Source organism: Mirounga leonina, unplaced genomic scaffold (genome assembly GCF_011800145.1).
Source record: "Mirounga leonina isolate KUSES-001 unplaced genomic scaffold, KU_Mleo_1.0 Mir_126, whole genome shotgun sequence".
In the NCBI taxonomy this organism is placed as follows: domain Eukaryota; kingdom Metazoa; phylum Chordata; class Mammalia; order Carnivora; family Phocidae; genus Mirounga; species Mirounga leonina.
In genome coordinates, this window is record NW_023270314.1 from 20,325,584 (window position 1) to 20,342,622 (window position 17,039).

Genomic DNA, 17,039 nt, shown 5'->3' on the forward strand with positions numbered 1-17,039 from the left:
CTCAATCTTTTGGTATCGGTTGAGACATGATTTGTGACCCAGTATGTGGTCTATTTTGGAGAAAGTTCCATGTGCGCTCGAGAAGAATGAGTATTCTGTTGTTTTAGGGTGGAATGTTCTGTAAATATCTGTGAGGTCCATCTGGTCCAGTGTAATTCAAAGCTCTTGTTTCCTTGTTGATTTTCTGCTTAGACGATCTGTCCATTGTTGAGAGTGGAGTATTGAGGTCTCCTACAATTAACATATTGTTGTCAATATGACTCTTTATTTTGGTTAACAGTTGGCTTATGTAGATGGCTGCTCTGATGTTGGGGGCATAGATATTTACAATTGTTAGATCTTCTTGTTGGATAGACCCTTTAAGAATGATATAGTGTCCTTCTGTGTCTCTACAGACTTTAGTTTAAAATCTAATTTGTCTGAAAGAAGAATTGCTACCCCAGCTTTCTTTTGAGGTCCGCTGGCATGGAAGATGGATCTCCATCCCTTCACTTTCAGTCTGGATGTATCTTTAGGTTCAGAATGAGTCTCTTGTAGGCAGCATATGGATGGGTCCTGTCTTTTTATCCAATCTGCAACCCTGGGCTGTTTTATGGGAGCATTTAGGCCATTCACGTTGAGAGTGATTATTGAAAGATATGAATTAATTGTCATCATGTTGCCTGTGAAGACGTTGTTTCTATAGATTGTCCCTGTAAATTTCTGTTGTAGATCACTCTTGGGGTCTTTCTCCTTTTATAGAACCCCCCTTAATATTTCTTGCAGGGCTGGCTTAGTGGTCACATATTCTTTTTTGCCAGTCGTGGAAGCTCTGCATCTCTCCGTCCATTCTAAATGAAAGCCTTGCCAGATAAAGTATTCTTGGCTGCATGTTCTTCTCATTTAGTACCCTGAATATGTCTTGCCAGGCCTTTCTGGCTTGCCAGGTCTCTGTGGATAGGTCTGACGTTATTCTGATGTTCCTCCCTCTGTATGTAAGGAATCTCTTCCCCCTGACTGCCCTTAAGATGGTTTCCTTGGTTCTAAGATTTGCAAGTTTTACTATTACATGCTGGGGTGTTGGCCTGTTTTCCTTGATCTTGGGAGGGGTCCTCTCTGCCTCTAGGACGTGAATGTTTGTTTTATTCCCCAGATTAGGGAAGTTCTCAGCTATGATTTGCTCAAATACATCTTCTAGTCCTCTCTCTTTCTCCACTCCCTCTGGGATTCCAATTATTCTGACACTGGAATGCTTCATGGTGTCACTTATTTCTCTGATTCTATTTTCATGGATTCTGAGTTGTTTTTCCCTGGCCTCCTCTTTCCCTTTTTATCTATTATATTGTCTTCCAGGTCACTTATTCGCTCTTCTGCCTCAGTTACCCTAGCTGTTAGATTATCTAGATTGGATTGGATCTCATTGATAGCATTTTTAAGTTCTGCCAATTCCACCTTTCATTTCTGCCCTTAGAGACTCTATGTTGCCATTAATCGATTTCTCCATTCTAGCCATTGTCTTCACAATTGCTAGCCTGAATTCCATCTCTGACATCTTGGTTATATCTGCATCCATTTGTAAATCTGCAGCATAAGTCATAATCTCTGAGTCTTTTCTATTTTGGGGGCTCCTTCTCCTAGTCATTCTGTTGATGGGTGTTTGAGGGAAAGTATAGAGTCCAAATTATTGACCAGAACCCAAGCAAGATGCACCTGTTTTCTTGGGACCTTAGGGTTGCTGGCCTCTTGTTTTCCCAGCCTGTCTTCTGGGGGAGGGGCCTGCCGTGCTGTTACTCAGGCAACCCTGTTTGGTTGGAGTTGCCCTGCCCCCCTGTGGTGGGGGATGGCCTCAGCTGGAATCAGTTTTTGGGGCTTTTGTTCTCTGGTAGCTTTCCCTGGTGGCTTTCCGCATCTCTTCCGCGAGTCAGAGCAGAAGAGACCGTTTCCAACCCTCTGCCTCAGAGCACAGTGACCGCAGTCTGTTCTTCAGTGAGCTCTCCAGGCCACACTGTCTCCGTTTCTGTCCGTGCTGCTATAAACTGCAGCGTCCTGGGATGTGCGCCCCTCTGCAGTGCTCCCAGTCCTGCCTCCAGGTCGGGGCACATCTCTGCCCTTTGTGCTTCTAAAACCGCCAGCCGCTCCCAGTTCATGCAAGCTCGACCCGGCCTCTCCGGGTTTCCGCCCCGGGGACTGCCCTAAACTCCTTTCCCAGCTGCTACCGGTCTGCGAGTCTGTGCCCCGTCCGCAGCGATGGAAGCTGTCGCTCACGGGTGGTGTAGGATCCCCACGGCCAGGCACCCTCCCGCTGCCATTTGTCCTCCGATATCTGCCCGCTTCGTACCTCGAAACCAACCGCCTGCGATATTCTGTTTGTAGAGATCCAGATCTTCTTACATCACAGGCTGATTTCATGGGTGCTCAGAGTGGTCTGGTAGATATCCAGCTCAATTCCGGGGACCAGTTGAAATAGGGTCCCCTACTCCTCCGCCATTTTCCCCCCTCCCAGATTGTTGCATTTTCTTCTCTGGAAAGCTGGTTGATGCTCAAAAACAGCAACTGTGAAAGAACGCCGATGAATTTAATTACATCTGTGATTTCTATATGCATGTGTCATGATTCCAACATCACATCTCCTCTAGGAAACCTTAGCTCCATAGAACACAGATGCCTGCAGGCTCCATGTTGCCTTTATTTATAATGTAAGCTCCTTGAGGGACATGACTGATATTTTGATGTCCCTCATAATGATTAAAATGCATGTAGTGAGGCCAAATTGTATTCAGGGAGCAAATGAATGACTCGATGCCAAAGTTAGTACAAAGAAGAGATTGCAAGACGTCCTGTATTAGCTATTATTATTGCTCACAGCTGTTTTCTCACTGGGGCTACTAAACATGTCATTGAAAAAAACAAATGCTGTATCCTAGGGGGTGAAGTTTCATCTTGTCCTCTGGGCCCTCACAAACAAATCCCATACTTTGGAATTTAGATCTACATCAGTCAATCCATTATACTTTCAGGAATGTATGGGAAGCATATGACAGAGTGGCTCTGAACCAAGACTTTGCAGTGCAATAGATCAAACTCTGCTGTTCCCAGCTGTGTGATCCAAGCAGACCCTCCATCCCTCTAGGACTGTTTCCTCAGATGCAAAACAAGGATCATAATAACATACACCTCACTAGGCACTTGTAAAAATTAAATTGCTTAATATATGGAGAGTGCTAAACACTGTATCTGGCAAAGACTAAGTGCTTAATTAATGACATCACCTGGTAATATAGTGAGACACTGTCGTGAGTACAAAGAAGAACTGACCTTGGGGCCTGCCCCCAATGCTTTGTCATCTAGTTTGAGTAAGCAGGATGTGCACGTACGTAATTAAGTGCCAAAAATGTAATGAGGAGGGCTATTGCATAGCATAGGGAACGGGTACTATGTGATATCAAAGAGGAGAAAAATCAAAAGAAGTAGAAATCAGACAAGGAATCACAGAGAAGACAGAATGTGAAGTGGACCACAAAGAATGAGCAAAACTTCAACAAACTGAGGGAGAAATCTGGCTGAAGTGACAGGCACTGGAGAAAAGAGAACCATGTGTGAGCAAGAGCACAGAACGATATTGGGCGTGGCATGTGCAGGAGGCAGGGGAGTGATGGACTAATGGGAATAAGGGCCCATTCCAGAAGCCATGGAAGATTTACTCAGCTATAAGGTGATTCTGAATAGAAGAAAACCATGGAAAACAAGAAGAAATTTTGATTACTTTTACTGTGAAATTAACAGTTATTACAGCATCTTGGGATAGAACAATGGAAGAAAAATGATGTGTAAGGTAAATTTATGTGTTTTGCATGTATTGATACCACCAATACTACACTAAGGCACTATGAACAGTGGAAGAAGTTGAGTATGATGCCATCTCAGCTGAGGGCCCAGTCAGTCCTTCAGAGAGTTTTATAGCTGGGATGACCCCTTGGAACTGTCCCCGGTTGGGTGATGGGACCAGGCCTTTAGACCCTACGCTGATCAATCACTGGATATTGGCCCCTATGGGAATGGGGAAGGTGGCTCTCTGAACTGAGGCCCTCCCTGAAAGAAGCTGATGGTGAGGTCCATCCCAACACCTGGGCGAATAGTCTTTATTCTAAGGAATAACTAGGCAGGGCTGCAAAGAAAAAGAGAGAAAGCAATAGTTGGGCAACTAAACTTGAGAAAAACAAACGATATCTCTACCAAAGTTTCTTGAAAACACCAAATGTGGTTTCAGTTCATAGACAGCAAAATCTCCTAAAATTCCTTTTCCCCACTCCTTTCCTCCTTCGTGTCTCATATGAGTGTCAGCTGCCCCCAAGCCCCTGCCCTGACTCCCATCACCAATTTAAACCCAGCCCTGCTGCTGTGCTTTTACTTTCCCTCTTTGCAAATCTATTTGAGGCTCGTCCCCTGCAACTGTCTCTGCTGTCAGCAAACATCATCTCTGCTGGTTTGGGCTCCTCCCTGATCTCCACCCCACCATTATTCTGAGTTTTCACAGCAAAGGTCCAAGAACACGTGTAACAGACACAACCTTAGTTGTTTCCTCTCTTACCCTGTTACGCCCCCTTAACACTCTACCTATTATTGTAATGGCCTGTTTGTGATTATTTTCTCCACAGTCTCTTTGTAGTGTCACTCTCAATAGTTGCTAAATGAATGTGTCAGGCACCTGTTAGCCCACCGCTTATTCCGGACATTTTGGTGGTGACCAGCTGTGCACAGGTGTGACCTGAAAGCAACCCACTTCTGCGGAAACATGTGGCACTTGTCATCAGCTTCTGGGCTTCTCTAGCACTATGGCCTGGGATTCCCGGGGACAGCTGTCTCAATATGTGGACAATATGTGGAATAAGAGAATTTACTCTCTAAAAGGCAGCCCTGAACCAATGAAGGATGGAAAAAAAAAAATGTTCCCTTTCTCTGGTAGACAATCCAAATGCACACACTCGCACTCTAAATGGCTCACGAGAAGGACCTTGTGGGATTGAATTCCAGTTGTCTACAGCAGTGAACCACTTGAGAACACATCCTTGAATTGGCTTTGTCTCTTTCCCTAGTGTTGCTGTTCTGTTTCTGGGATTGCTTTCCCGAAGCAATTATCTGCACATAAATTTTTGTCTTAGGCCCTGCTTTTTGTGAGGAAACTCAGAGGCAGAAACAAAGACAATGAATGAATGAGTATGGAAGAGAACTCCATGGTGGGACAGTTTTCCTAGGTAATCAAGGAAACTGAGAATTAATTCTCTGATTATTTCAGAGATGCTGAAAGAGCTTATTGCTCTGTTGTCCCATCAAACACTTTAAACACTTTACAGATGATGCAAATGCGAATAGCTAATCTAGACTTCCTGGGGTGGGTGTGTGTGTGTGTGTGTGTGTGTGTGTGTGTGTGTTTGCCTGTCTGTTTTAGTCAGCTGGAATCCATTGGGCCTCAGAATAATTTCTTGGTATCATGACTGTTCTGTGGAATTCTGCTGAGGGAATGTGTGTGTGTGTTTGTGTAGGCAAGGAGGAAAAGGGTCAATGTGCCTTACAGAGCTTGTGCAGACACTGAGTTAGAAGCAGAAATTAAATCACTGTCCATCTCTTTATAGGTCTTTAGATTCAAAAGTAATGGTAAAGCAGAACACCTGGGACTATAAATGAACTCTTGGAAAATCTCAATAAACTATCACCTGCTTTGAACGTTTACATGGGAAACAAACTTTTTTTCAATTAAAAAAATGTTTATTAAAAATTTTGCAGCCTCCTTTCAAAGTGCTCCTTTCGAATCAACCATTTAGAGAGGCTTAATTTTCTTATGCTTTTGAAATTGGTGATGGGTGAGCATAAACATGCCGTTTTCAGCTAGAATTGGGCACTGGATGCAATGAGATCTGATGTGATTTCCTGGTGTACCACCTTCCTCTCCTCTCACTCCATATGAACTATTTCATCTCCCACATTTACCAACACTGCTACCTGGGTAAACATTTCATTTCATTGAATCAAAAAGATTGAAACTACTTCTGAACTGCACTATAAACTCAGTTATTAGGACAATACCCTATTGAAAGGGCTATTCAGTTTGAGAGAAAAAAATGGAACTATGGGTTCCTATGAATGCTGATATGGAAGGGAGATGCTAGACCTGCCTTCTGGTTAATCCGCAAGTATTAGACAATTGCTATGTGCGGATCACTGTGTTAGATCTGTAGCAGTTACAAAGGCCTACAGTAATCCTTCCCCCATGGTGAATTCCTCTTACACAAAATTTAAGAACACTGAGACTTAATGAGTCACCCCTGTTGTTTTTCGCTGGGACTGCATGGGGCCGGCTTATGGTGTTGCCCCGCATTCCCTGGAAAATGGAGAAAGTTATCTCCCTCTCTCCCTCCCTCTTTTTCTCTCTTTTCATTTCCTTTTCCTTCTCTTTCTTTCATTTTGCTTTTAAGGAGTAAAGTCCTGGGGGGTGGGGTGCTGGCAAACATAAGGGTTTCAGCAAAGATTGGTGTCTCGTGGGAACTCTCCTACTGAGAAGCTGTTGGCTTCATGTATTCCGAAAGATTAGGGCTAAAAGAAGCCTCAGATCACCAGAGGGCTGGAGCAGCCGCATCTGTCAGGGCAGGGAAGGGGGTGGTGGAGAGCAGGCTCTGGATGGAGGCGGCTGTGGGGACGAGTAGCAGAGGAGACTTGCCCACAGCAGGGCTCATCACAGGCAGCATAGACCAGCAAGGAAGCAGAAACCAGAGCCATTTCCATCTCCCTGTTCTTAATCCTGTTTCCAGAATGTAGCCCAGCATCCCAAAGCCACTGCTGCTGATGCAAACGCAATCCCAATTTACATCAGAGGAAACATGGAGTAGCTGTATAATTTCTTGCATTTTAACAATAATATAAGCCAATGGAAAACATTACATAATTCACCCTTGACATGTCTTATGGGAATTTTGGAATGAGATCATAACTGATTTTTCAGATTTTATTCTGACAGATGAAAAATAAACATTTTTCAACTTCATAAAATGTTTGGTTGAAGAAGTCAATGACATTGAATAACTGACATTATCAGGCCCTAGGCTTTAGCTCCTGGACAGAAAATGAGTCCATTTCAAAGGGTCAGTTGGATCTTCCAACAATGCTGAAAAATCAAGATGTTTGCAAACTTGTAACAAAACAGATTCTAAAGGCAAGAATGTTTTTTGTGTAAACTTTAAAATGTAAAGAAGTTACAGTAAAAATTGATCTCTCTTCCTAAATCAAATTTAGTCTTGAATTTATGCAACAGTTCTCCTCTTCCCCTAGCCATTGGTTGGGATTACTATAGAGGACCTTAGAGCTATACTTTATCACTAGCCACATGTGTCTGTTTAAACTTAAATTAATTAAAACTAAGTAAATTACATTTCAAGTGTTTAATAGCTAAACACGGTCAGTGGCAACCATATTGGACAGCACAGATACAGAATATTTCCATCATCTGAGAAAGTTCTCTTGGGCCATTATGTCTAAGAATGACCTTCAAGGAGTTTGTTCTGAACTACTTGGCAAAACTCAAGTTAGAGCCAACAATAGAAGTGCCAGGGGGCTGGTGATTGTAGTTGGTACTTTAAGAATCAGAAGAGAGAGAGTTCACTGTGAGTGAAGGGGTCAGGGGAAGCTTTGTTGGAAAAGGTGGGATTTGAGTTGAGTCCCAAAGGACTATTAAGATGTGGGCAAGCAGCTAGTGGCAAAGGGATTCTGGATGATGGACAAAACATAAATGCCAAATAATTTAAGGTATATTTAGGGTAGTGAAGTGAAAGTTCATGTTTAAAAAAGTAATTTGAAATAATATTGCATATGATCTTGGAGGCCAAGATGAGTGACATGGTAAAGCATAGTTTTAGAAAGATGTTGAAAATTCTATTTTTTTCACTTAGCTGAAAAATTTGTATTTGTTTTGTATATATAACATTTATCTATAAAGTAATAGAGATATTCTATTTTCATTATTTATTGGAGTATAATTTGCATAAAACATACTAGTTTCATGTGCACAACATAATGATTTTGGTATTTGTATACATTGAAAAATGATCAGCACAGTAAGTCTAGCATGGTGACATGCTTCACCATACACAGCTAAAAAAATTCTTTTCTTGTGATGAAGACTTTAAGATTTACTCTTAGCAACTTTCAAATATGAAATACAGTATTATTAACCAGAGTAACCATGATGGACATTACTTCCTTGCAACTTATTTATCTCATAACTGGAAGTTTGTACCTTTTGACCCTCTTCACCTATTTTGCCTACTCTTAGCACCCTCCCCACCCCACCCCACCCCACCCCACCCCCACTCCCCTGGCAACCAATAATCTGTTTTCTGTATCTATGAGTTTGTTTTGTTTTGTTTTGTTTTGTTTGCTTGTTTTGTTTCTTAGATTCAACATACAAGTGACATCATATAGTATTTGTCTTTCTCTGTCTCACTTATTTCACTTAGCATAAGGCCTTCAAGGTCCATCCAGGTTGTAACAAATGGCACAATCCCATCTTTTTTATGGCTGAGTAATATTCCATTGTGTATATATACCACACCTTCTTTATCCATTCATCTATCAATGGACACCTAGGTTGTTTCCATACTTTCTTAGGTTTATTTTCTATGGAAGCCACTGATTGTCCAAACAGTACTTTAAATGTGAATTAGAAAAGGCTTCTTGAACTTAAGAATTTTAAAGTTAGTATATTTAAATATGTCTATACTTGTAATACAAATATAAAACGACTTTCGTATAAATTATACAAATCAAAGCAGTAAGCATAAAATGATAGAAAATCAAAATTTTAATCATGATAATTAGGAACTCAGAGTTACAAGATATAATATAATTTACTATAAAATAATTATATGTCTTACTTTCATAGGAAACAAAACTATGACTGCTTCATGCTCACTTGTGTTATTTCTGTACAGAAATGGCTACTAGATTTAACAGTCTTTCTTGTGGCATTATTCTTAAAAAATATACAAAGGGATTTGAGATTCAACAACTGGCCTACACCAAGCTCCACTACAACCCACCAATTCTGAACTCACGTGCCAAGGTTTTATTTAAACCAACCAAAACACTTTTCCTAGTGAAATTTTGTGGCTTTTGCTCTCATGAGTTCTGCCCTAGTTTCTGTGTTTCCTTCTATATGAATAAATCCTCAGTGTTTTAAACACATTGTCTCAGAGTTATTCTTTGATGATTAATCCAAAGACCTTTCCTACAGACCTAATCCCTCTGTGTTTGATCAGATTTTTACTGTCCTGTCAGGCAGAAACCACAGCATAGCACTTGTTCTGTCTGGGTGTTATTTTTCCTTGATTAGTTTCATCATAATTCTTTAAATTAAATGTCATAAGAATATTAAAAGGCCATGAAAATTCCTATAGTCATAAATCTATTTTTCCAAAATGATATTGTTATGTAAAAAATTCTAAAAAAGAAATTGATTTTGAAATTTAGTTTTAAATCATGAACCAATCAATAATGGGGTTTGAGGTCAAAATAGTCTTCATTTTTCTAGTATTTTCTATTTTGAAGAAATTGGCCTCAATGTAATGATATTCACCATTGTTTCTGGCATCAATGATAAAGAATTTGTAAATACCATCACTTCTAATTTTTCAAAAATTCTAAATCACTTTGATGCTTTCAAGGACATTATGTATATTGAATTTTGGTTTATGCATCGTTTTACTTAAAACAAGGAGCCAAGATATTACTTGGAAAATAAACATCAAAAAAGAAATGGCTTGTGTTCTAGAATTTACATCTTTATTAATATCACCACCAGTTCCTATAAGGGCACACACTTCATCTAATTGAGTTTTAATGGCCTATTGGAAATAACTTGAATTTCTCATTGTGGATTCTTCAGTGGTTTCAAATTTGTGTTTGTTAAATGTGTTTTCAAAATATTTTGATAGTTTATCGAAGCCAAAGAGTAGTAATTACATAGTCCTTGGATAAAGTTAAAAAAGAAAAAAAATAACCCTAAGTGATAGTAAAACAATTTCTGCTTCATTTTTTGTTACAGAACAAAAAATTTCAAATGCTTAGACGTTTTTTCAAGGATCTTTTGTAACAAATCATTATGTTTTCCATGTTTTTAAATTAAGAATTTAGAATCCCAGACTTCTAAAATATTTTTGGCTAAGACTTATTCTTTTTACCTGGTCTTTTAAATGTATTTGTTTATCTACTTTTTTACATATATATGTATATGTATATATATTATGTATACATAAATATAAACCTTTCTACAGAATCTGGTTTTATATTTCATCCCCTAAATAATGTGCACTATTTTTTTTTAAGATTTTATTTATTTATTTTAGAGACAGAGCATGAGTGGGAGGAGGGGCAGAGGGAGAGGGAGAGAGAACCTCAAGCAGACTCTGTGCTAAGTGTGGAGCCTGATGTGGGACTTGATCTCACAACCCTGAGATCATGATCCCAGTGGTAAACAAGGGTCAGCCGCTTCACTGACTGAGCCACCCAGACACTCCATATGCACTATTATTTATTGTAAATATTTGTATCCTGCATAAAAGCTCTGCCATAATGCTTTGAAATTTTGGCTTTGGTTTCTGCTAAATGAAAATTCCCATTATCATGCACATGACGTTTCTTGGATGATTTTCTGGATGGTGGGCACCACCTTGCCAAAATCTGAATCATGTTTTATGAGTTCAAAACAGCACATTGATATTTTTATCATTAGTATATGTCTCCTACATGTCATTGATAATTATATCCATAAAGGTTGATTTCAACTTAAAACCACTACTATTGTTGATGAATATTTCACTTTGTTCATGTTTACAAAAATGCTATAAATGCTGCCAATAACTGCACAATCAGCCTCAATATTCAGTTGGTTTTTCCATCCCCCAAGAGTCTCAAATATAAAAAAGAAATTACATAATCATCAGAGATAATAAACTAAACAGAATGCAATGGGTTTTTTTTTTTTTTTACCATTTTGAAAAATTCATGTGTAATAAATTTCTGAAAACACCCTATTAGTACTATCTTTTGGAAAACTAAAATTTCTTACTTATCCAGGATAGGCTATCTACCTAGATCAGCAGACAGTATGCTTGGTGTAATACACTCTTCATGACTTTCTATTCTTGTTTTTTCTTGACATTCTACAGTAATGGCTTTCATGGAGACATACAGTAAATTTACCCATGTTTCATCTGAACCATAAGTGTGGCCACATTCTGCTCACATTAGGAACTCTGAAGCACTTTTCATTCTTTTCTACCTTTTCCTCTATTTTCACTGAAATTTTATTCAAGCATTATAATAGTTTTTTATTCTTTTATAATAGCTGGTTTTTTATTGCCACCACTAAAAAAAACTTTCTTGAATATCTAATAATAGTTCAGCATTTTATCATTTAAAACAATTTCAAATATATTTATGTAATAAGTTGCAAAATTTTGTTAAGAGTTAACTCTTATACTGGTGAATTTTTCATAACAACAAATAATCAATAGCTATTATTTATTTTGCAGCTCATTACATGCTAATCCCTAATTTGTATGTATGAAATATTTACTTTGGAGATTATTAATGACACATGGATACTGCAGATTGTATAGTGATTCATCTGATGAAAATATTTCATATTTAAATCAAGAACTCAGTAATACTATCTGGTACAATAAGTAAATGGCAAGTGAAATGAACTAAAATATAGAATGACAAATTTAGCTATGTACTAATATTAATAGGGAATTTTTAAAATTAGATATTTATTAATCACTAAATATATCAACTGTAAAAACAGCATCTTATTTAGCATCAAAGCATATTTTAGACTTGGTCAGATCAATAAGATCTTTTAATTATTAAACTTGTTCCTCTTTCATAAGTTAATGGGGCATGATATTATATGATATATAGTATGTCTTAAGATAACGTATTTTATTCCCATTGGTCAAAAAATTGTTATAATATATTTTTGTAGAGCAAATCTCTACCAGCACCAAAAAGCTGTCAATATAAATATGGAAATAGTCCATCATTGAAGTCAACAGTTATAATAACAAACTGACATTGTTACAGTATAAAAAGGATTTCTATGATGTGCGTGGCGTTCTGATGTAATGTTCTGGAGTATTGCACAACCTGAACAGTTGATGGGACGCCTGGGTGGCTCAGTTGATTAAGCGTCTGCCTTCCAATCAGGTCATGATCTCAGGGTCCTGGGATCAAGTCCCACATTGGACTCTCTGTTCAGTGGGGAGCCTGCTTCTCCCTCTCCCTCTGCCTGCCACTCCCCCTACTTGTGCCTTGTGCTCGCTCTGTCTCTGTCAAATAAATAAATAAATAAAATCTTTAAAAAAAAAACAAAAAACAAACAAACCTGAACAGTTGAACCTAAAAGCCCTAGGAACTGAATCTTTCCCTTAATTAAAATGTGAATGACTGGCAACCATTTAATACTATGTGTCCTTGACTCTTTGACCACATGATGAGCAACTGACTGAAGTTGGACTAATCACAGTCTCTTACTGGGACGACTAAGAGGGGATTCAACCTTTTGGGGTAGTTAAGCCAGATCCATTAAAAATCAGAAGTCAGTAGCCACGTCTCGTAAAATGAACAGAAAAAAGCAAAGAGAGAAACCTGGTCTGCAGAGAGCGTGGGGAAAATGCAAAGAGAATTTTGATGTCATTTAAGTGCCTGGTTCCTGGCATACAAGAGGCCTGGCTGCATCTCCGCCTCTGGGTCCCAGAAACCAACTCTCTCTCCCTTGGTAGAGGAGTACCTGAAAAGACAGAAACACACACACACACACACACACATTTGTTTGTTTGTTCGTTTGTTTCTAAATAAGAGAATAATGGCTGCGAGCCATTACTCCTGTGTCTACTCAGACATAAAGTAGCAGACTTTTTTCTCATTTTTTCCAAAACACTGACTACTGCCTCTTAACTATGAAACTGTAAGGTGACAAGACACCCAAGGCCCTGACAAAAAAAGATGAAAAAGCCTATGGTCCAACCAAGGCAGCTCCTCCTAGATGCTATCCCTTACTGTGCAGAGCTAAACATTGGCTGGAAACAGGCTGAGAGGGCCAGGTGCCCCATGGGAGAAAGATTGAGATCGCGGGTCCTTGCCTTTGGAAGCTGAACGTAACTAGAATCTTTTTGATAACTTGTGATGGTCTGCCATGAGGTCCATTGGCCAGAAAAGATGCCAAAGACCACCAAATAGAAGTCACCAAGATGGAAGAGAGGGTCTGTACCACTGCCCAGGAACAGTTCCAATGCCTTGAGTTCATAAGACGCAACATTCTGGCATAGCAGAGATTGAGGCTGGATGCTTCCCTAGACCTATACATTCCAGCGTGCAGTTTTGCCTTGGAGCCATGGCTGAACATATGAGCATAACTTAAAAGTAAGTGTCTTTCATGTTAATAAAAACCTAATTAATTTTTGCAACAGTCTGGTAAGTTTAAAACAATGTATTCAGTAATGATAATAATACCATATGAAAATGTAGTATAGCTAAGTCTTCTTGTAACCAGCTTTCCCCACTGGAAAAACAAAATGATTTGGAATTTCTCCTGTCAAAAGCCAGAGGTGGGGCGCCTGGGTGGCTCAGTTGGTTAAGCGACTGCCTTCGGCTCGGGTCATGATCCTGGAGTCCTAGGATTGAGTCCCACGTGGGGCTCCCTGCTCAGCGGGGAGTCTGCTTCTCCCTCTCACCCTCTTCCCTCTCACCCTCCTCCCTCTCATGCTCTCTATCTCTCATTCTCTCTCTCAAATAAATAAGTAAAAAAAAAAAAAAAAAAAAGCCAGAGGTGATTTCCCACCTCAAAAGCATCTCCAAACATCTAGTTAGTATGGAGATTGGTAGATTAACTCAGAGCAACATGTTGGTGTATAGTAGGAGGTTTAAAATCTATTCCTCAATTTATTCAGTGATTTTACAATAAATCAACTGCCTCCTCCTTGCTGTAAAATATTTCTGTTAGACAACAGGTCGATTGGCTAAGCGTCGTTATTTTGTTGTTCTCTGTAAAATGTTATAGTGAGTAAAATTATATTTTTATGGTTGCATTGCTTAAAGAACACTCGTCCAATAGCTTTGATTTACTAACCTAATTTATTTCCCTATGAACTGCCACTCAGCTACATTTGTCTTCCTCTTCAGTCATCCCAATCATTTCTAAATACCATGGTCATAGCTCTCTGTAATACCATTATTTTTCTTTAATCTAGAAATAACACAGACTTCACAAATGAGTTTTTGTTACATACACATTTCAGTAGAAATCCAGTATATGAGCAAAGTTGGTTGTACATAACTTTAGGCTTCTCAGAACGTTATGTTCTTTTCTAGAGTTGATTAGCAGATTTCTTCAATTTCAATTGCTTCACATACAATCATATTCAAACAGCTTGCATATTTTTAATTTCAAATGTTAGGTCACTCTTCCCATTTGCTTGTTGAAGATGCAGTTGTTTGGAAGAACACTGTGAATAAGTTGATTATTAATGTCAGGGGTTGATACAAGAATATTTACCCCATCATTTTATTTATGTTGCAAGATATGCTAATGCTTACCAGACTGATATAAAAAACAGTGACAGCACTAGCCACATATTAGATAATGCCTTGGCAAGTTCTGTTAAAAGGAGGAAATTGAATGACTCCAACTATACTGTTTCCTGGGTCAAGATATAGTTGATATTTTTCTAGAGTCCAAACGCCACCTATTGGTGGGAGGTTTCTCTGCAAAGCGTGTTTTGTTTTGTTTTGTTTTGTTTTTTTAAATTTTATTTTATTATATTATGTTAATCATCATATATTACATCATTAGTTTTTGATGTAGTGTTCCATGATTCACTGTTTGCGTATAACACCCAGTGCTCCATGCAGAACGTGCCCTCTTTAATACCCATCATGAAGCCAACCTATCCCCCCCACCCCCCTCCCCTCTAGAACCCTCAGTTTGTTTCTCAGAGCATGTTTTTAAAAGAAAAAAAATCACAGGGTAAGTGAGCTATAAAATATAGGGATCATGCAACATCTGAACTACATATCTGGCAGGTGTCTTATGGTTGATTCTGAGAAAGTGAATCTGACAAAAGAAAACTGTGCAGGTTGATCTTTTCTCCACTGGTATTTTTTCCACTTCCAAACTTGGAATTTGGTCCCTTAACATGTTCATAGAAATAACCATATTTTTTGAGATGATCTACATGTTTTAGACTGAGAACTGTCTTTTGTTTGAATGATAGTAATGGATAAGACTTGAAGGGAGTTTCTGAAGAGGAAGCATTTTCAGAAACTAAGTGGAGAAAGAGAACATGAAAATAGTTTTCAGGTCTAAAAATTGGTCAGAATAAAGAACATGTTGTACTTATAAAATAATCCAAAAGGCAGTTGTTCAAACATTAAAATTTGGAGAACTATCATCAAATAAAACAAAGAAAATAATTCCAGAGAGAGAGAAAGAGAGGGAGAGGGAAGAAACTGTTCATAGGAATTCCGGTTTCCACTTTCCTCATTTAGCTGGAATCTTCTCTTGAGTCAAGGTCTCAAGTCCACCCATGTGATTTAGCTGCCCTCCTCTGACTTCCAAAAGCAGTCTATGCATATTTCCGTTACAGGACATTTTTCCAATGCACTGAAACTGTGTATTCGTATCTTTCCTCGTTGACAGGGGGCTGGGGATCAAGTCTTAATTGGTCTCTGTAGCTGTAGTCGCTAGCACAGTGCCCGGACAAAATAGCGGCTCATGTTGGAAGAATGAATAAACTCCAAGTTTACAACTCCTACAAACCCCAAATGGGTGAACTTGGATTTCAGGGCAACATAATCTCAGGGGTTTTTCCTCTACCTCGTTGGCTGTTCTTTCTCTGTCTCCTGTGCTCGTTTTTCCTCATCACTCAGGTCTCTTAAGGTTGGAATGTTCCAAGACTTAGTCCTTAGATCTCCTCCTTCCATTAATGCACAAATCTTTGAAGATATCATTCAATTTCAGGACTTTAAATATCCCTGATGACTCACAAATGTATGACTTCAGCCCAGATCTCTCCCTGGAACCCCAGACAAACGTACCCAACTGCTTATTGCACATCTGTACTTAAATGTCTAATGGCATCTTAAACTTAAATTTCCAAAACACAACTCCTGATTTCCCGCCCACCAAACTCTGCTCAGGCAGTGGCAATTCCCAGCTGCATTTAGGCCCAAATCCTAGAGTTATTCTTACTCCTGCATCCCATATCCAATATGTCAGCAAATACTATCATCTCTACTTTGAAAATATATCCAAGGTCTGACCACCTCTTCCTGTCTCCACTGCTATCACCTTAACAAGCCTCTTATATGTGATTTTCCTGCTTCTGCCTTTTCCAGCCGCTTATGTTTATTCCCAATGCAGCAGCCAGAGTGATCCTATTAAACACGTCGGTTTCTGCTGGTGTCCCATTTCACTGAGTAAAAGCACAAGTGACTTCTCCATGATCTGGTCCCACTCTGACGTCTCCTGCAGCATCTCCTGCCACACTTCTTAAAAGTCTTCTGGCAAACCTTTCCTGACCTCTCTACTTAAAATTACAAACTCATCCCACAAACTTTTGTGTTTTATTTTACTGTCTTAACTTAAAACCATCTAACATGTTTTATATTTAACTTACATTTTTAATTTTATTGTCTATTTCCCTTTACCAGGATATAAAACCCATGAAGTCAAGAATTTCTATGTTTTGTCTAGAGCAATACTTGGCATACAATAGATGTTAAATGAGCATTTTCCCAATAAATAAATAAATAAATAAATAAATAAATAAATAAATAAATAATTCATTTATTTGCTTATTCAACCAATCTGCATTGAGAACCCACTATGTTGCAAGTACTATTCTAGGCTGTTTAATTCAGTCTCACTATAATTCCCCACCCCTCAATTTTTGTCTAATGGAGATGACTTTTGGCTGGAGCTGCACATAATTTAATGAATCATCTTTTTCTCA